A 22186-nucleotide genomic window follows, 5' to 3' on the forward strand; every position below is an offset into this window, starting at 1 on the left:
GGAGAAACACAATGATAATACCCGATAAAACACACCCTCTTCTCCCCTTTGACGTACTGTTGGAATGACCGTTGCCTCTCGTGACACTTCTGCGAAGCGACTAAAGCAAGTTCTACCTCGATACAGTGTGGAAGATCTCCATTTTCTTAAGGGACTCATTCAAGGTCACAGTGAGCTAGGGCTAGAAATAAGAATTCCTGCCTCCGAGTTCAATTTTTTTATTCTATCATTCCACTGCTATTGGATAAATCTTGTATTAAGGGTAGCTTAAAGACAGAGCTAATAAAGAAGAGTTTCTACGGATGCAGGGTTGTGGGAAATGAGCTGGTGTGTTGGTTTCTGAAGACATTCCAGGGTCTACACAAGAGATTGGGAAGAATCAGGCAGGAGGATGCAAGTCAATTAGAAAATGATGAAGCCAGTGTCTTCTAAACTAAACCCACTTTAAGTTGTAAGGTAAAGGAAGAGTCAAATGATGAAATAAAAGAATCCTTCCCAGCAAGTAGTGAAAACAGGTGATCACAAAAAAAGCAACAGAGGCAAGTGAACACAGATATTCATAATAAGATCTATTTCAATACAAATCCTTCAAACATAATTACCAGGGTATTTTGCTCTCCAGATAAATTCCTCCCACCCTTTCTTTTCCAACAATTTTTCCCCTCAGATCGACCCTAAGGAAGCCAGGAAATATATTTGTCTTCCTCTAATTCAGTATTGGAAAAGAAATAAAGAATTGTGAAAAAAAAAAGTATTTCACCTGAAGTGTCCTCATCCTGCTTGACAATCATATTCGCATCAGAAAAAATATTCAGACGCCAGACACACCTTATTCAACTGCAGACCTGTACTTGGTCCCACTCCTCTTACACTGGGCTGCAACGCATGCCAAACCTTTCCAGGTTCACAGTCACCATCACCTCATTCCCTGGAGCGCGGCACCTCCCAATCCCCCAGGACAACCCTGGTCACGGCAATGAGCGCCTCCGGGGAGAAGCTCCACCCCCACCCCCACCCCCACCCCCGTGCTGATGTGACCTTCTGACGCAAGTTAATTTCTGTGAGAAGGAACTGGCTTCCTTCTACATCCACCCAGGGCATTTCCCTGGAAAGGTGGGGATATCAGGTGTCCAGCTATCCTGCTACAGCTCCTTAGTAAGATCAGCTTTCCAAAGCCAAAGGAAAAGAGACTGAGAAAGTGCGAAGCCATATTGGGAGACCCAGAGCGTGGGAATATTCTGCGTTTTTGCCATTTTAACCATTAGACCTGATTCGGCAGCACAGCCCAGCCCTGCTCTCCAACCACACACACCTGGTACTGGGTCTGCACTCTGGCACTCCCTCCATCACCAAGCACCGTCGCCCCGAGAGCCGATGTGCTTGAAGGCAGAAGTCACTGCTGTCCACCTCCTCGCCCCGCCTCCCTGAGGAAAAGCTACCAAAAGCACGCCATTGGCAACAAGCCCCTGTTATGTAAATGGACTCAGCTGAGGGGAGAAGCAAGCAGGAATCTATAAACCACCAAAGGAAAGTTCACTGTCATCCCAACCTGGCACGAGCACGTGCTCTGGACCGACGTGAGCTCACGCAGCTCAAATTCAGGGATTTGTCCTAGTCACCCTGTAGGGTGGAAGCCAAGACCACGGGAACAGTCTCAGTTCTCAGCCCAAGTGCCTTCTCCCGTCGCTTGAGAGCTGCAAATTTAGATGAAGGAGGACAACTTTCTACGAGGAGGGTTAAATGAGGCAGCTATGACCTATCTTTAATGGAAACTAATAGAAACGAATGCCATCTCATTTTGAGTTCTGTCTCAGTTAACTTTGTGGTGGAGAGGGCGTTGGCAAAGAGAAGGCTGTGGCATTTTAAAACAGCAAGCTGAGGCTTGGAGGTTTTCCTTTCTCTCTTTTTTCACGGATGCTGTAGTCCAAGGGGAAAAAAATCGGGGGGAGAGACCATCTTCTTCCTGGCACTCTCAAAGCATGATGCAGTGCCAGCCGCTCCACCAACCGTCTGGAGATAGGGTAATTGTCACTCTTCTCACCGTAACTTCTGGCTTTCAGATCGGTGGCTGGCAGGTTTATCTGCTTCTGAGCAGCTTCAGAGCCACTGACAGTGACAGTGACACTGGCTACGTCAGCAAGAGCAATCGGAAGGGAGGATGATGCCACTGCCAGCAGCAGTGGGAGAGAAAATTGTAGCCTTCGAGAAAATTCTTAGGTCTATCCGTCTGGCTGACTCGCTCTCATTCACTTACATGACTGCCATGACGAATCACTTAGATGATTTCGGAAGGCCAGAAGAGAATCAGTAGTTTTACACAGCCGTTCTCAAGTTTGGGGCATAGGAGCTTTTAGTTAACATGATGTGCTTACATTTCCAAACCCCTTGTGTAGGACCTGCCCCCGACTTAGGAGAGGGTGGGCTTCAAATGTATCAGAGGAGGCAACCAAGACGAACACTACCACCCAGCTAGTGCCTGAAGCCCCAGTACACATGCCTACAGGGATTACTGCAGTAATTCTGGTCCATTTCAGGTCCTCGATAGTTCTAGCTGCTTTCATTTTTGTCACTGTCATGATAAACAGGACACGGTAACCATCAACAATTTGACAAGGGTCCTTGACACAGTACTAGTCTAGGGTCTATTTTTTTTTAAGTAGCTTAGAAAGCCTCTGCTCTTGGAGTAGCAACTCTCTAAAGTTCATGGTTGCAAAGACAGAATTCTATTTCAGCGTCAAAAATCAACCACCTTCTGGTCCAGGACGATGTTAAGGCGAAGAGGCATTACATGACTAACGTATGGCCAAAATGCTTTCAAAGATACTGTTTTGGGAAAAGAAAGAAACTCTAAGGTAAAGGTAGGTGGGGGAGTTTAAACTGAAATATTACGTTCTCAAACCTAGTCTTGGTCAGAAGTGAAAATTTTCCACTGATAGCACAGCCCTATGATTCCTGACACCTCTAAAAGCAGCAAGATAAAACCAAAATCTTGTGCAGATCAAAAACTTACATCAGTTAGGTTTGGAGAAATAATTTTGTCTAATTCATGGATACAGAGGGAGAGTGTCAGGGTTCAGAAAGCGGCAGTTCTCATCTCAGTATATATATTTTTTTTTTTCGGTATGCGGGCCTCTCACCGTTGAGGCCTCTCCCGTTGCGGAGCACAGGCTCCAGACACGCAGGCTCAGCGGCCATGGCTCGCGGGCCCAGCCGCTCCGCGGCATGTGGGATCCTCCCGGGCCGGGGCACGAACCTGCGTCCCCTGCATCGGCAGGCAGACTCTCAACCACTGCGCCACCAGGGAAGCCCTCAGTATATTCCTAAGACTATAACCTCTGGAGTAATGCTCAATGTCACACTCTAGTGGGAATTTAATTTAACATTATGGAATGACAGTGATCGATAACTTGCTGGGCAACCATGGCCAAGTCACTTGATTTCCTGTGCCTCAGTTTCATCACCTATTCTCTCCCCAATAAGCCAAAGATGAAGAAGTTAAGCTGCTTCATAGGGTTACTGAGGAACACACCTAAAAATGCTTAAGGTGATTACTAGAAGGAAAAGGATCAATGTCACATTTGGAGTCACTAGCCCCCATGGTCACTTGCAGGTTTCAGTAGAAGCCATAACTGACATGCTGTACCTCTGCAACACAGGTTCTTAACCTGGATCCTTGAACCACACGAGGGGCCATGAATGGGCTTTAAAAGGGGCCCACCTGCTCTGATCTAGGGGCAGGATGTCCATGACACAAACAGTTTAAGAAGCACTGCTCTACGGTAAGCCTTGGTTACAGATGTACCAAAAAAACAGTGATACTGCCTGATGGAGAGGAAAAGTCAGGAAAGATGGCCACAGAAGCCAAGGGAAACACATAGGATCGGATCTCCAGAAAACCACCAGGATTTCGCCTTGACCCTCTGGGTCATCTACCCAACACTGAGCCTGTCTGTCAGAATGGAACTTCTTCAATCAACAATACCTAGAAGATCATTAATAGTAAGCAGAAGAAATGACTGATTGAGGAAGGCACAAGGCAGGAAGCACCTGAGCTGCCGTCCACACAATACCAAGAACACCTGTTGGAAGGAAAGCCTAAGGATCTCACAGGGCTTTGGTGGGAACAGGCAGATTTACAGCAAAAGGGCTTTAAGGAGTGGTATGTGTGGTTGTCTTGTGTGCAGTGTGAGAGATGAGGATGGGGTCTGGGTCTGCAGATCGGAGCCAGGATGAAGAGATGGATAATTCTGCAGTATCAGAAGGTAGTACCAAAGGGTATTGGGTCCCAAACGAGACCCAAGTCCCACTCCCAAAAGAGAAACCATGTTTGGAAGAGAAACTAAAGGGAACTGTAAGGAAGCACTCCATGAAGGAGAGGGAATGGTGCAAAAGATGGACAAGAGCTAAGTTGTGATCTTCAGAGAGCAGGTTTGAAGGTGCACTTGAAGAGGAGAGAAAGGATTCCAATCCCTGATGGCTAGGCAGCGCATATAAAATGATTTAACACTTATAGAGCAATTTACTGTTTACAAAACATTATGACATTCACTATCTCATTTAATCCTTATCACCCTGAAATGCTGGTTGTATTTTTTTCATTTTACCCATGAGGAAACTGAGGCTTGGAAGGGCGGATTATGCGACTCGCTCAAGGTCACTTGGAGAAAATCAGAGCTGGGACGCACCCCAATGTCCCCACCCCTACTGGTTGTCGTCCACCCCCACCCGAAAACCTTCACATCAACTCCTAAGGGGCAAGGTGGATGTGGTTACGACAGACTCCACCCCAGCCCCCAACCCCGCCACTTCCCCTAAAATCTGGAGCGGAGCAGCGCCCTCCGGTGCCAGGGAGGGGACCTGAGTGACGCGGAGCCAGAGCCCGGGGTTTCCCTGTCCTGCGGGGCTCGGAAGAGCGGGTAGCAGAAGCCACGGCTCTTACACTCGGCACAGTCAAGCAACGCTCCAGCAGCAGCTGCCGGCTTGGGGCTGAACGTGCGAGGGGCAGTGGCGGGCGATTTCCCTTCCGAGCGATCCCAGGACTGACCCAGCGCCTGCGCCCACTTCTCGGTGCCCCATGCTCGCCCCTGCCCCGCTGGTTCCTTCTGGCGGTTCCCCAGTGCGTGGTGGAGGCGACAGGGGTCTGGGGTGGAGTGTTGGGGTGAAAGAGCGGGGCCGACTCTGGGGCGAGAGCCTCCACTTCTGATCCTCCAGGTCAGAACAACAGCGAGCAAACCCTGGCTGGAAGTTTGGGCATCAAAGGTTTCGGATTAAGTAGCAAGTTGCCCGGAGAGCGGTAGAGGTGGAGGTGGAGGTCTGGGGTGGGGGTGGCGTCAGGGGAAGAAGGGACAGGCGGGAGAAGGTGCCCCTTCCCGCGCAGCCCCCTCGCGGCCCCGCTGGTGCGGAGAACGCGCCGGGCTCCTGGCTTCGGGCACCGCGCATCGGACACCGCGGCGCAGCGCAGCCCCTCCTCGCCCGGCTCCGCGCTCCTCCCCACCTGCCCGCCGCCTCGCCCCCGCCGCGGAGACTCACAGTCCGCAGGAACTGGATCTCGTCCTCGCCTCCTTCTGCCCCTTCGGCCATGGTTCCCGAGGCGCCGGCGGTGCCCCTGCCTCCGGCGCCTCTGCTTCGCCCGGCAGCCGCTCGGCGTGCGCCCGCGGCTGCTGCGCTCTTTCTCCTCCTCCTCTTCCTCTTCCTCCTCCTCCTCCTCCGGCTCCTGGCTCAGCCTCAGCAGCGCCGAGCTAATCCCCGACCATATAGGGAGCTGGGCTAACACTGCACTGCAGAGCGCCAACGCCAGCCAGGCAGCCCGCCTACCCTCTCGCCTCTCGCCCCAGCCAAGTGTGCGGCGGCCGCGGGGCCCGCGTAGAGCGCAGCGCCGGGCGCACGGAGCGGGCGGGGGACGGCGCAGGCACCCGGGCGGGGGCCGTGGGGCCTCCCCCGCACCGCGCCGCGCCGCGCCGCCAGCTCCGCGGAGACGCGCGCCCCGCGGCGACGGGAGGGTGCCCCTACCCCGCTCCGACTCGCAGACAAAGGCCAGGTGCTTAGCTCCAGCGTGCCCAGATTGGGCGCCAACCCCCTCTCTTTGCCCACTTTCCCCTCGTGTGTGTGTGGCGCGGTGGGGCCCGGGGCGACACGAATGCTTTGCTCTGACCCGAGTGCCTCCTTCGGAGCCCCAGCCGCGGAAGGCTGAGAGGCGTGTGCCTGTGCTCGTCTGAGCAGCAGGGAGAAAACGGTGCCGTGAGGGTGTCTGTCCATTCATAACAAAGTTTGCAACTCCCTGAATAGCCCTTTCTGCACCTTAAGAGAGCCCCGTCGCCTCTTCAAAATCCAATCAGTCTGTTTTATCGAAGCCCTTGACTATCCATTGTTGCTGGGCAGAGTAACATCTCGCGGCACCTCAGAGAGCTTCCAGGGATTCCATCCACAGTTCAGAGGTCAGGTGGCATAAAAACCCCTTCTCTCTGACTACCCCTCATCTCCTAAACTTACTCTGCATTTTAGGGTGCCAGCTCTGGGAACTCTAAAAAAGATAGAGAATAGTATATACAGTGGGACCGCTTCCAGGTCCTTGGACTGCCGACATCTCACCCAGACTTCGGTCACTTTCCGGAGGTGGGAGGCTGTCAGACTGGTCCTTTCTAAAGCTGAGGGTACAGGATGCCCCCTTCTGTCTGCTGGCCAAGAAGTTCCAGGGTGAGAGAAGCTTTCAAGAGAAGGGGTGCTCCGAAGAGCAGTGCCCCTAGGATGAAGAGGAACCCAGAAGATGTACGTGTGACGATTCTGGGCTACTGGTGGCAGAGGACACTGAAAATCCCAACCAATTTTGCAGCTTCTGTGTTGATGACCCTTCTCTTCGCTCTACCTTCAGACCTCTTTCCTGGACTCCAGTCTCACATTTTCTACTGGACATCAGAGATGCTAAGAAAAATGGTGTGTTTTTTTCTTATATTTTACCCAAACTGCTTCCTTCCAGAGGCTGCCCCTTGGCCCTAGTGCCTCTTCTGAAGCCTGCCTAGAGGAAAGCAAACCATCTGCACATCGTGGCCCTTCACATACTGGGAGGGCACCTGTCATGCTCACCTCTGTGACCCACCATCCACTTTTCCCATCTCCTGGCTAAACATTCCTCCTCCCATGGCCATCCCCTGTAGCACAGTTTTCAGAGCCTCCATCAGCTCTGATGGCCTAGTTACAAGCATTCCAGTTTGTCTTCTTCCTCCTAATTCGTAGTGCTCTCCTCCCTTGTTTGGGACAGTCTGTACACGCAGCCTAATATTGGATTGTCTTTGGAGCAGCACCAATGACACCTTATGTCTGCATTTAACTAGAATTTCTGTAGTTTTTTTTCTCTTTCCCACATGAGCCACTCAAGTCAAGACTTCCCCACTTTAGTCATGTCTCAGTACTTACGTACCAGCTTTAAAAAATATTTCTTTCCCTTCTAATTCATTTTATTTATTTCTGTCTATCTATGGTCCTTTAAGACATTTTTGAGTCTAGGTTTTGCCATCCAAAGTGCTAATTATCATTAAACTATGGTTTGACATAACTTTGCCATATCCCTAGACACCCTCTTGGGTCAAGTTTCATACTTTTGTCTATGATTATTTGATAGGTAAAGAACCTACCTAAATATATTATTTTGCAGCCCCAATTTTTTCTTGTCCGTGAGACTACAAATGCCTTTTTCACACACTTTACTGAAATCAAGATACGTGGGGTAGGACAGGCACTACCTGCTTTATCGGTCAAATAACCCCACCACAAAAGGAAGTGGGAACGACACTCCTTGCTCTGACACTGAGTGCGTCCTCTTGGATTCTGGGTGGTCCGCACATTGCTTTAGTGTGCACAAAAGTGATCTGTTTAATTACCCAGTCTAGGATTTATTCCGGGGCTCAGCCTATATTGGGGGGAGAGTAGAACGTTCACCTCCGTGTGAAATCCTCTTGCATTCTCTAAGATTTCCCAAAAATTTACCAGTAATGATGCTGTAGTCAGGTGATCAAATTATCTCACCACTTTCGGATTTAATTCATCCAGGTCTGCAGATATAACACCGAATATGACAGCTGAAGCCCTTGTCTGCAGGGTTAGTTGAAAGAGCGAAAAGAAAGGAAACTAGTATGGATAAGATAGATGGAGAGTAGATAGATGATAGATAGATAGGTAGATAGAGAGATTTCAGATACTGGGCTTTGTTAGTCCTTCCATGACGTCTGGGAGAGAATAAACTAAGATTAAGTTACTTGTCAATTTATACATCTGGTAAGTGGCAGAGCTGTCATTCAGACTTGGATTGTCTGACTCCAAGCCTAATACTTTTCGGTGCTTTTTATACTGTGCCGCCTTGCTTCTAGGACAGCCAAATAGAAACCATCAGTTTGATAGAACCCTCCCCACCACCCTATATCCCCACATATCAGGTTTGCTCCTCCACAACCTGTATTTTATTTTATTTTATTTTGCGGTACGCGGGCCTCTCACTGCTGTGGCCTCTTCCGTTGCGGAGCACAGGCTCCGGACGCACAGGCTCAGCGGCCACGGCTCACGGGCCCAGCCGCTCCGCGGCATGTGGGATCCTCTCGGACCGGGGCACGAACCCTTGTCCCCTGCATCGGCAGGCGGACTCTCAACTACTGCGCCACCTGGGAAGCCCCACACCCTGTATTTTAAACTGGGTATCTCCCCAAACCAGTTTCTCTTCGTAGAGAGCTAGAGGACTTGGACTTTGGGTCTTAGAGGACATAGCAACTTCTATAGTCTCATTGGAAAAAGCCAAGCCTCCCAGGTTTCTAAACCCCTGAAAGCTCTCTGCCATTTATTAAAAGTCCAGTGAGGTGCCCACAGAGCAATAAAATACCATCGGGATGCTTGAGTTGTTCAGAGCCCGCCCTGGAAACCAGCAGCATTTGAATGTGGGGCACCGTGCAGCCAATATCACCAGCAGCTGGAAAGCACGTAGTAACAGCCCCTAGGCCTGCAGGGCCAAACAAGAAATTTCTAATTTTTATCCTTTCAGCACTTCTGTACCTTTTACATATATACTTTTTAAAGGCCTGACAAAATCTGAAGCCTGATTATTGAAATAAAATTCATGTATTTTATTTTTCCCTCTGGCAAATTCTCACATGAAGTATTGGTTCTGAGGATTTTCTCACATAACAGGGCCTCTTATATGTGTTTTACCAGAAAGATTGATACAGCTTTAAAATAATGAAAAATGGCCACAGTCATATCTGGCCACAGTATCCCATTTGCTATGCTTTATTACTCATGGTGGTCAGTTGCTCAAGTGGTGTTAATGAGGCCAGGGTTGTGGACTCAACTCCAGGAGGGCCAGTTAGTCTCACTCTATTTGCTGGTCAAAGACCCTGGCCCCTTTACTCTGGCCAAGAGCCTCATAAACCTTTGCTGGTTTAACCATAGGGAAGGCAGGCCCAAGCCTGGTGACTATCTAAGACCTACCATTCTTGGAGACACAGGAACTAAGAGGCCACACTTGGTAAAGATAGCCTTCACCCCTATTATTGGAGATATATTAAACTCTACACAACATTGAATCTGTCTTCAATATCCATTTCAGCCTCACCTCCCAGCTACAGGAGTCATCCATCTGCTGAAAATACATTTCTCCAGTTAATTATGCTCATGACTTTGGCCTGCATTGACTCACGTTCCACCTGGGGAAAGTATAAAAGGCAATGATGGAATAACTGTAGAGGTGAGGAGGGGGCTGACCTCTGCTAGCTGCCATCTTTTTTTTCTTTTTTTTTTTGTGGTACGCGGGCCTCTCACTGCTGTGGTCCCTCCCGTTGCGGAGCGCAGGCTCAGCGGCCATGGCTAACGGGCCCAGCCGCTCCATGGCATGTGGGATCCTCCCGGGCCGGGGCACAAACCCATGTCCCCTGCATCAGCAGGTGGACTCTCAACCACTGCGCCACCAGGGAAGCCCGCTGCCATCTATTTTGATCCAACACCATACACATGAGTACTATCTATATATTGACTGAAGATTTATTTATTTTTCCATTAACAAAGAGAAAAAAAAACACCTTTCTGTGCTTGTTTTCAAGTATTTAAACTGTGAAGGTCTTTTACTGGTGGGAGGGCAAGAAGGTATTGTTACCAATTAAGCCCATGAACAGAAATATTCCTAAAAAAGGCACCTGCTTTTGATTCTGCACTGATAGGAATAATGGTGTACACACTTACATTAGTCTTTTTTTTAATGTTAAGTAATGATTATCATTTGTTTCTAAGATATTTGTGATAAGCTACTAAGTTGATGAATTCCTTTGGTCAAAGAATTGGAAGCCATACCAAAAAGCCTTGACTTGAATTCCTTTCTTCATTAGCAAGGGGACAGTTGCAGGAAAATATTTGTCTTTTTCTGATGATATCTGTTCTATCTCTCTCATAAAAGTCACAGACGTCACAACTGCTTAACACAGGCAAGGATTCACAGTTAAGACCTCCTGCAGTTAACACATGGAAAGTGTCTTTATTTTATTCTTTTTCTGACACCTTAAGATTGGAAGATCACATAATAAGGTCAGAGTTAATATGCCACTCTGGTGAAAGTCTCCTAAAATTAAGAGGGGGCTCTGTTCCAGGGGGCGTTTTGACTGAATCTCAGCAGAGATGGAGGCAAGCTGGGCACACCTGCAGAAGCCTGGGAGGCGGATCCTCGCACCCTATGCCATCCTTTGAGCTGATTCATCCTCAGGGCATCTCCAGCAGGAACTGTTTGTTAAAGGGATAGATTAAGCCACAGTAGTATCATGGCTCATTTGCATTTGCCTCCAGGTCAACCACCGTTTAACCTCAAATTTACACTCTCCTGAGTGTATAGCACGAAGTTTACATTAGGCAGATGAGGGTTTGAGTCCTGGGTAAGACTCTACAATTTAAGGATTGTATGACTCTGAGCAAGTGATTTAAACTCTCAGAACCTATTTCATCTTCTGGAAAATGGGAATGAAAAGACCTGCTTCTCAAGGTTACTTTAAGGATTAAATGACTTGGTGATTAGCAAAGGTTTATCAAAGTGTCTTGTAAAAGTGGTCAGTAGAAAATCATGAGGGTCTTCCCTGGTGGTGCAGTGCTTAAGGCTCCATGCCTCCATGGCAAGAAGTGACAGTTCGATCCCTGGTCGGGGAACAAAAATTCGCACGTCTGAAAAAAAAAAAGAAAATTCTGAGATCTCTCTTGCAGATCCGTCCCCTTCCTTTTCCTTTGTAATGATTTCCAATGCCTGCCCTTCAGGTCTGTTTGTATGCCTGTCTCTCTGAAAGTTCCGTTCTCATTTGACTTTCAGGAGGCCTCTACTCACCAAAAAAGACAAATGCCTCTGATTTCAGAAAACAATTTCCTGCCCCAATAAACAAAACATTCTGGGCAGATCTCACTCATTGCGAGTTCATGGGGAACACCAACACTGCTTTTCGTTCTTTGTTTCTTATGGAGTTTTGTTCTGAACTGTATTATGTCCGCATCTTTAATGAGAAATGTATTCTGTTGCTATGGTGTATTGAAATTCATGGCTTCCTCCGTCGGTAGAATCATCAGTGCCCACCTCAGGTTTTGCCTAGGGCTTTATGAGATTGAGATCTATGAAACTACACTTAGATAAGTCTCAGTTACATTAAACTCAATGCCCTTGATTCCTAATTTCTGCATCTTAATTCTTCCTGCCTGCAGTTTAGTGGCACAGATATATTGAAGCTTCTGCCAGCGACAATTTGCTCTGACCTGCTACAGTTTTAAGAGTTCCTTCAGAAATAGGCAGGTACACAGTGGGAAGGAGATGAATGGAGTTTTGTGTCATTTATTTCAGGTGCCAGGGTAAGACCCACATTTCAGGAGGTAAAAATGGACATAAATAACTTTTATTCTGGTTCTAAGGTAATGTTTCTGTAGTCAACTTTCGGGTTAATTTGTCTCTCCAGCCTGTGCTGAGCGGGTCTCATTTCCAGTATCTTTGAGCTGGTGAAATTTCCTTTACAGTGATTAAGGAATTTGTCAAAACACATCTTCTTTCTCTCTACTCTACAAGGATGCACAATTTTTCATTGGCATTCAGAGCTCCAGTGTCCTGGGATGAGAGCTCTGCTTTTGAAATTTCTTCTCAATATGTTACTGCTGCTGACAAGTATGGCAGATAGCTGCCGGACTCTGATAAGAGTTCAGACACTGGCCGTGTTGCTGGGTGCCTCCCGTTGCTCTCATCTGAGATCCAAATAAAAGTCAGACAACCCTCAGAATGGGAGAAAATATTTGCAAATGAAGCAACTGACAAAGCATTAACCTCCAAAATATACAAGCAGCTCATGCAGCTTAATATCACAAAAACAAACAACCCAATCCAAAAATGGGCAGAAGACCTAAACAGACATTTCTCCAAAGAAGACATACAGATGGCCAACAAATGCATGAAAAGATGCTCAACATCACTAATCATTAGAGAAATGCAAATCAAAACCACCATGAGGTATCACCTCACACCTGTCAGAGTGGCCATCATCAGAAAATCTAGAAACAATAAATGCTGGAAAGGGTGTGGAGAAAAGAGAACCCTCCTGAACTGTTGGTGGGAATGTAAAGTGATACAGCCACTATGGAGAACAGTATGGAGGTTCCTTAAAAAACTAAAAATAGAACTACCATATGACCCAGCAATCCCACTACTGGGCAATACCCTGAGAAAACCATAATTCCAAAAGAGTCATGTACCACAATGTTCATTGCAGCTCTATTTACAATAGCCCAGAGATGGAAACAACCTAAGTGTCCATTGACAGATGAATCGATAAAGATGATGTGGCACATATATACAATGGAATATTACTCAGCCATAAAAAGGAACAAAATTGAGTTATCTGTAGTGAGGTGGATGGACCTAGAGACTGTAATACAGAGTGAAGTTAGTCAGAAAGAGAAAAATAAATACCGTATGCTAACACATATACATGGAATTTAAGAAAGTGGTACTGACGAACCTAGTGGCAGGGCAGGAATAAAGATGCAGGTGTAGAGAACAGACTTGAGGATATGGTTGCGGGGGGAAAGGGGAAGCTGGGATGAAGTCAGAGAGTAGCACTGACATATATACACTACCGAATGTAAAATAGATGGCTAGTGGGAAGCTGCTGCATAGCACAGGGAAATCAGCTCAGTGCTTTGTGACCACCTAGAGGGGTGGGATGGGGAGAGTGGGAGGGAGGCTCAAGAGGGACGGGATATGGGGATATATGTATACATATAGCTGATTCACCTTGTTGCACAGCAGAAACTAACACAACATTGTAAAGCATTTATACTCCAATAAAGATGTGAAAATAAATAAATAAATAAAAGCCAGAGATTTTAAACTCTACTTGACACATTCAACCTAGAATTGAAGAGGAAATAAGCATTCTAGCCCAGTGGGTCCATAGACCAGTAAAAATCTAGAGAAAATTTTCAGCAGTACCATGAGGTTGCTAGCTTTTTATGTTGCTATGTAAACATATTAAAAAATCTGTTAATGCCTAGAACATTGTTTTATAAAAGAACATTTTAGCATACAGTAGAAATGACAAATCTTAGAATTAAAAATAAATAAATTTGACTTCATAAACAACTCATGTTGCAGTGTAACACTCACTACATAATTTTTCTTTCTTTTCTTTCTTTCTTTCTTTCTCTCTTTTCTTTCTTTCTTCCTTCCTTCCTTCCTTCCTTCCTTCCTTTCTTTCTTTCTTTCCTTCCTTCCTTCCTTCCTTTCTCTCTCTCTCTCTCTTTCCTTCTTTCTCTCCCCACTCTCCACTTCCCTCCTTCCTTTGCTGGAAAGGAGAAGAATGCAAACATCATCAGAGACCAGTACTGGTCTGGGACTCTCTGATAAAGTCAACCTCCTCATTCTAAGATAAGAAAACTGAAGCTCTCTGAGGTGAGCTGAATTGATGAAAGCTGGGACTAGGCCCAGACCTCCTGGCTCCTTGTCTAGCATTTGTTTTCCCTGCTGTCTTTGTAATGGAATTCAGGGTGATGTCCCAGAAGTACAGCCAGATCCTGGAATATCTTCTTAATCATCAAATAAAATTATTTTGCCTTCTATTAAGTTGTGATGTTAAGTAAATTGACTACAGTCTAATTCTTTAAAAATCAATAATACCTGTGTGGCAATTCTCTAGTGGCTAGCTAGAGTATTTGTTCCCTAAGGAATGATTTACTAGTCTTTAAAACCAACCAAACAAACAAATAAACAAAACAAACCCAGACAGTTAAGATTGAGGTCGACCTTAAAGATTCCTCACTTAAACACTTATACATTAAAACAGTGTATTGAGGAGGTTTGGGGATTGGGTGGTTCTAGAATACCGTTCACAAAGGCAAAGGATTGATTTACTAAATTGCATGACTTACACACCACTTTTCACATTTTCCAACCCTTCCTCTCATTAGTTTCTACCTCAACATTCTAGTCTCTGACCTCCAAGGTCAAGAGAGACATCCCAAGCATGACATTTTAATTTTGGCCCTTGTTCTCCTTCTTGACCATTGTAGTATTTGGCCCTATTGATTAGTTACTGTTTCTTGAAACTAATACTATTCCCCTTCCTCATCCTTGGGAAGCACTACCCTGACTCTCTTACCTCTCCGCCTCCTTTGATGACTTCTCTTCTTCATCAGGAATGCGCGTTCCCCAATATTCCATCCTTGACCCTCCTTCATCCTCTATAAATGTAAGTCTTATCCTCTCCTATGACTTCATCCACCACCACCTCTAGGCCCAGATCTTTATTACCACCTCTTCCAAGTTCCAAGCTCACTTTTTCTAACCTCATGCTGAATGTTTCCACCTGTGTGTATCACCATTTCTTCAAACACAAAACATTTCTTAAAACAGAATTCCTCTCCTGAGGAAGAGCCTTCCCCACGAACCCTCGTTTTCCACACCAGCTAGCTTCTCCTTCCTCCCAACATCTACATCTGTGTTATTGGTACTACCATCCTTAGGGGAATGATTTCTAGAACCAAGGCCTTATTCCTCCAGTGACACGGGCAAGGGAACCAGCAGAAATAATAAACACCACTCAGTCAAGATATCAGGACACACTGCTTCTCCCTGTTGCATCGCCCCTGCCCTGACCTCCATAACAGAGTTTCGTAGGTAAGAAACAAAATAAAAGGTGGGGGGAAGAATAAATTAGGAATTTAGGATTAGCAGATACACACTGCTATATACATAATAGATAATCAACCAGGACCTGCTGTATAGCACAGGGAACTTTACTCAATATTCTGTAATAACCTATATGGGAAAAGAATCTGAAAAAGAATAGGTATATGTATATGTATATCGGAATCACTGTGCTGTGCACCTGAAACTAACACAACATTGATAATCAACTCGACTCCAATTAAAAAAAACAATGACTCCCATAGAGTCACCTTCAAACCCCAGACCAAGGTCATCTAGACTTAAAATATTTAAAAACAAAGACGAGATTCAGGAGTTAATGGGAGAAAATGAGCTTTGCCAAGGACTTCTGGAGGAAGCTGTGATTCTTCTCGAATGGGCACGATATCAACGTGGATCAGCAAATTTCAAAGTCTCTTCATGATGGAACCCTATGCTTTGAATCCTGGCATCAGCATATATTAGCTTTATGAACTCAGGTGAGACACCTGACCTTTCCTTGCTTCAATTTCATATTTGCAAATAAAAATACAATTTAAAGTTGTTAATAGGATGGTGGAAGAATTGAAGTGGTCAGTAGCTGTAAAGCTTTTAAAACAGTGGTTGGTAATGAACAGATGCTGAGTTAATGTCTGCTTTCCCAGAAGCAGACCCTGAGACAGGGATTTGGGAGAATATCCCAGGAAAAACCTGTAAGTGAGGAAGTGAGATGGGGAAGGGAAGAAAGCCAGTAAGGGGTAGGTTATCAAGCCAGTTTCCACTGTGAGAAAGTGGAGCCTAATCACATTGGGGAACTCTGGGAGTCAGTAAGGAACACCCACCTCAGAGTCACCCCCAGAAGGTCAAGGAAACTGAGGTATTTACATACTATAAAACACTATCAGTGTTGAAGGCTGTCCCAGGGGAGTGAATTCTCTGGCTGCCAGAGAAAGCCCTCAGGCAGTTGGAAACTGGGCCGGCAAATCCCCTACAATGGTAGGGCCTAAGGAGATACCAGCATGCTCAATAAATACGCCATCATCATCATCACTGTTGAAGTGCAAAAGCAAAATGGATGAAAGCCAGGGTCTTCTGGCTAAAGCTGGTAGGAGACAGTGAGGGTGATGAGCCCAAGCTTTGCACTGGGAGCCCAGTTCTCTCATCCCAGCTGATAGACCTGAGTCACCTCTACAGAATCTTAGAGATCCACAGAGCAGTTTGTGGAGCACAGTTCATGGTGCCTACTACTGGGACCCTTTCCATCCTCAAGGATCTGCAACTTAGTTTCTGAGACAAACTATAAACATAGTACAGTAAGGTAAGCAGCAATGGAAATTGGGACTTGTTCAGTGTCCAGTGAGCGGAGCAGAAGCTTTTTGGAAGGGTGAGATTGCTGTGGGCTGGAGCAGTCAGAATGGGCTGCATTGAGTAAATAGGATTAGGCTCAGCCCTATACGATGATTGGTTTTCAGTTCTTCTAACGAACAGTGCAGAGTAGAATTTCCAGGAGGCAGCAATACACTGTTGAAGGCCTGGGGGCTGGGACTGCTGCTTCACACCATCCCTCAGTTATCCTGGAATATGCAAAGTGCTTTATGCTAGCAGTGATGCCATTCTCCCTAAACCAGCATTCGCAGAGGCAGGTCCAGCTTTCAATCTCTCTCTCCGCCCCTGCACCGATCTTCCATCTTAAACATTATCTCTCATATCACAATAATAGCTATCAACAGCTCTGTGAGATAGGCATTTTTATTACCATTTTATAGATGAAGAGATTAAGATTGGGGGTTAAGGAATACCTTTTAAGCTAAATTTGGATTTACGTCTTAGTCTGTCTTATTTCAAAGCCAAACCAAATCACTATGCTTGATGCCTCCAGTTCAGGCAAAGAGGAGACAAAGAACTCTTTTAATTACTTGAAATTTGGGAGAGTCAAATTAGATCCTATTGATCCAAAGCACTTATATTGATAGGTTTTTTTCTTCTCTCTCAGAGTCAGCACAGCTATGGGCACCTCTTCTAAGGCTACTTCTCTCCCAGCAGCTGCTGCAAGCTTACAGAAAACAAATTGGGAAGGCACAAAAAAGAGTAGATTGATGTCCATTTGAGTGACAACTTCCTTGCCCTGGTCAACCGATGGTGCCTTTATGGCATTCTTGGATATCTAGGAGAAGAAGAATTCCTTGAGATCTGAGTTCAGACCCATTTCTGCAAAAATTGCAAGGCTCATTCAGCCAGTACTTAACATTCCATCTGTTACCTTTTGGCAGTTTTTTTTTTTTAAATCAAAGGTACTCATTACCTGAAGCCTCCTTTCTCTGTAACAGATGTGTTAAAGATATCATCATTCATTCATTTCTAATAAGACAGCTCAGAAAAGTAGAGAAAGTAAAATATTATTCTTCATTTACAGGTAAGGAAAGAGAAATGACCAATAATGATCCTTTAATATGGCCTTTCCCTCTTGTAGACACCCCTCCCCCATCTCCCTGTCAGCATCCCCAGAGAAGAAGTTCTGCAAGATTCCAGAGTAAATCTTAGGAAGGGCAGTTGTAGGCTCTTCTCAGAGTTCCGGTTAAGGGATGGCTTGCCAATCCCTGAGGCCAGAGGTCTTCTCCGTTTCTTCATCAGATAAATCCATGACTGTGTGCTAAAAATCCTTGGGTAAACTCACACCATGATGAAAGGGATCAGATATGAAAAGATGGCTGAAGAGAGGTCATTTCCCAAATACTTCAGAAATAGTTTAGGATATCCTGGGCTCCCGGAGGCACTGGGCTCTCTGGGACCACCGGTGTATGTGGACATGCCATTCCAAATATAGAATCTCATGAAGCTAGCCCCAGCTTGGGAAGTTAATGCTGAAAATGTAAGAATAACTCCCTAAGGAGCAGCAATTAGTCTTCATTGCCTGGTGGTGACCTTGTGTGTTTCTCTAGAAGGATATACACAGTGGTCCTTCCCAAAACTTTTAATGATGATGATGATGATAATTGTAGTAATCGCAGTAGCCGTAGTAAGCTCACATTAACTGTGTGCCAGGCACTATTTGGCTTTTATATGAATTAAATCATTTAGTCCTACAGTAGTCTTATACAGTCAGTATTATTATTATTATTTTTTTTTTTTTTTTTAATTTTTTTTTTTTTTGCGGTACGCGGGTCTCTCACTGTTGTGGCCTCTCCCGTTGCGGAGCACAGGCTCCGGACGCGCACGCTCAGTGGCCATGGCTCACGGGCCCAGCAGCTCTGCGGCATGTGGGATCTTCCCGGACCGGGTCATGAATCCGTGACCCCTGCATCGGCAGCGGACTCGCAACCACTGCGCCACCAGGGAAGCCCAGTATTATTATTATTGTCTACATTTTACAGTTGAGTTGGCTGAGACATAGAATTCGAGTTACTTGCCCAAGGTTACATAGCTAATCAGTGGTGGGAACTAAATACAGGCAGACTGTATGAGTTATCTATTGCTGTATTACAAATTACCCCAAAACTTAGGGACTTAAAACAACATTTACTGTCTCATACTTTATGTGGGTCAGGAATCCGAGTGGGCTTAGCTGGGTCTTCTGACTCAGGGTCCCTCACAGGCTGCATTCAAGGTGTCAGCAAGGGCTGGTCATATCAAGGATCAATGGGGGGAGGATTGACTTCCATCGTCTCTCACGTGTTTATGGACAGAATTCAATTCCTCGTGGCCTATTGGACTGAGGGCCTCAGCTCCTCTCTGAATGTTGGCCAAAGCCTGCCCATAGTTCCTTGCCACATGGGCCTCACCATAAGGAAGTTTACAACATGGCAGCTCACTTCATTAGAACAAGCAAGCCAGAAGATTCAGAGGGAAAGAGAGGGAGAGAGAAAGTGCTAGCAAGATGGAAGTCACAATCTTTTGTAACTTAATCTCAGAAGTGACATCCCACCACTCTGCCACATTCTATTCATTATAAATGATTTTCTAGGTCCAACCCACTCTCAAAAGGAGTGTATAATACAAAAGTTGTGTATAATCTAGAGGGCAGGATCAGTGGGGTCATCTTCAAGGATGCCTTCCACACAGTCTGACCGCAGAGCCCAAGGCACTGATCAAGAGAGGAAAGGGACACATTTCCCTTAGAGTCAAATTCAGAAGAGCATAGAGATGGGAAATTTCTAGCCCAGGGACCAGCTCCAGGAAGGATCTAAGTTAATAATTTTCAGATCACTTCAGGTGTGGGAGTTATGTGTCCCTACCTGGCAAACTCTGCCATTCAGCTCTAAGGGTAAAGAAAATGGAAAGCTGGGAATAATAATAATTTCTCCAATTCCTTCTTTAAAATGAGTGATGAGAGCAGTTTAACTCAGGAACAGTCACTCTTCACTCTCTCTGTCTTCCTGTCCTTTGTCTTTCCCACCCTGATTTTGTATGTCTCTCTGTGGCAATTTCTCACTGTCCATACTGTGTCTCTTCTCCATTCCCCTTCCACCTGACCAGCTTGCTCTTCCTATTCTCTTATTTTCTTCTTGAGCTGTGTTTTTCTTATCCTTTGTCCTTCTTATTCCCTAGGTTGTTTTTATTTTTATTTTTTATTTTTTTGGCTACACTATGGGGCATAAGGGATCTTAGTTCCCCCACCAGGGATCGAACCCGAGTCCCCTGCATTGGAAGGTGGGTTCTTTACCACTGGACCACCGGGGAAGTCCCCCTGGGTTGCTTTTATTATTTATTTATTTTTAACTGGAAAAAACAATATTACTTTTAATTTAGATATTTCTATGCATTTGTAAAGAAAATTTTGTTCATAAAATGTGTGTGTATATATATATATATATATATATATATATATATATATATATATATATATATATATATATATATATAGTTTCACACACACTGTATTTTATTTTTTCCGCTTTTTTTTTTTTTTTTCTTTTGTGGTACGCGGGCCTCTCACTGTTGTGGCCTCTCCCGTTGCGGAGCAACAGGCTCCAGACGCGCAGGCTCAGCGGCCATGGCTCACAGGTGCAGCTGCTCCGCGGCATATGGGATCTTCCCGGACCGGGGCACGAACCCGTGTCCCCTGCATCGGCAGGCGAACTCTCAACCACTGCGCCACCAGGGAAGCCCTGTATTTTATTTTTACAAGAGTTAATAGGTTGCTTTTAAATTTTAATTTATAAGAAGGTTTTAGGAAGAAAGAAGTTGAGATCAAACAAATTCATCATCATGTGTTAGAATGGTCAGTTCTATGTCAACTTGACTAGACTACAGTACCCAGTTATTTAATCAAACACTAATCTGGTGGTGTTGTGAAGATATTTTGTCAATGTGATTATGATCCACAGTCCGATGACTTTTTGTAAAGGAGATTATCCTGTATAGTCTGAGTTGTATTGATCTAATCTGTTGAAACTGAGGTTTCCTGGAAGAAGAAATTTTGCCTGTGGATTGTAACATCACTCCTGCCCAGGAGTTTCCAGCTTTCTTGTCCTGATAGACTTGCCTAGTTCCCACAACCACATTAGTCAATTTCTTTATATATATATATATATATATATATATATATATATATATATATATATACACACACATACACACACACACACACACACACACACACACACCACATATCCCAATAAACCCATTGTAAACTGAAAATATCTTAAGTCAAAAATGCATTTACTACACATAGCCTACTGAACATCATAGCTTAACCTAGCCTACTTTAAACAGGCTCAGAACACTTACATTAGCCCCCAGTTGGGCAAAATCATCTAACAAAAAGCCTATGTCATAATAAAGTGTTGAATGTCTCATGTAATTTATTGAATGCTGTACTGAAAGTGGAGAAGAGAATGGTTGTATGGGTACAGAATGGTTGTAAGCGTAACAGGTGTTTATCCTTCTGATTGCGTGGCTGACTGGGAGCTGCCACTGCCCAGCATCAAAAGAGAGTATCATACTAGCCTGGGAAAAGATCAAAATTCAAAGTATGGTTTCTACTGAATGTGTATTACTTTTGCACCATTGTAAAGTCAAAAAGTCGTAAGTCAAACCATCGTAAGTTGGGGATCGTCTGTATCTATATCTGGGTATAGATATATAGATAAATACAGAACTTACTGATTCTCTTTCTCTGGTGGAACACTAAATGACACAAGTGGGAATGTCCAATAGTTCTGAAAGTTGTCTCTATAATGGTTGGGAGAGGAAAGCATATGTTCATTTTAAAAGAAGAGTTGATTAATTCAAAGAAATGAGGTTTGGGTGATACTTCTTTTCTTTCCAGATGAGAATTCTCGATGTCCCTCAAGTTATGTATGCTGGCCACCTCCCCTGTGGTCTGAATCAGTCCTTGGTAACACCCTCTTCAGACTTTTTCAGCCACTATTCCCTGTCCCATCAAAACTTGCTTGTCATGTTTTCCATTCTCTCAGGGAACTAGTTGCTAATACATTGTTCTATTATTCTGTTTTATTCACATTTACATTCCTAGCTCTGAGTCTTGCAATGTATGCCATTGCATACAGGTTTATTTAAAGGCTGACTGGTAAGTTTACATTTAAATAGGAGCATCCAGTGTCTTAACCCAAAGATAAGACAAATGGTCAGGTTCAAGCACCGTGAGGGGCACTGAAAGGGGAATACTTTGGGGCAGGAGCATCTCTTCATGCTTTTCAAATCCTATCGCTCAGCTGCCTAATCTGCCACCCATATTCATATTACATTTCTGTGCTTGTTCCAATATGTGGTCACAGACTGACATTAAACCATGCAAACTGCCTGTGCCCAAACTCCACATAAAAAGCACCGGTCTCGGGCTTCCCTGGTGGCGCAGTGGTTGAGAATCTGCCTACCAATGCAGGGGACACGGGTTCGAGCCCTGGTCTGGGAGGATCCCGCATGCCGCGCAGCAACTAGGCCCGTGAGCCACAACTACTGAGCCTGCGCGTCTGGAGCCTGTGCTCCGCAACAAGAGAGGCCGCGATAGTGAGAGGCCCGCGCACCGCGGTGAAGAGTGGCCCCCGCTCGCCCCAACTA

This window comes from Tursiops truncatus, chromosome 2, assembly GCF_011762595.2.
Source record: "Tursiops truncatus isolate mTurTru1 chromosome 2, mTurTru1.mat.Y, whole genome shotgun sequence".
Taxonomy (NCBI): domain Eukaryota; kingdom Metazoa; phylum Chordata; class Mammalia; order Artiodactyla; family Delphinidae; genus Tursiops; species Tursiops truncatus.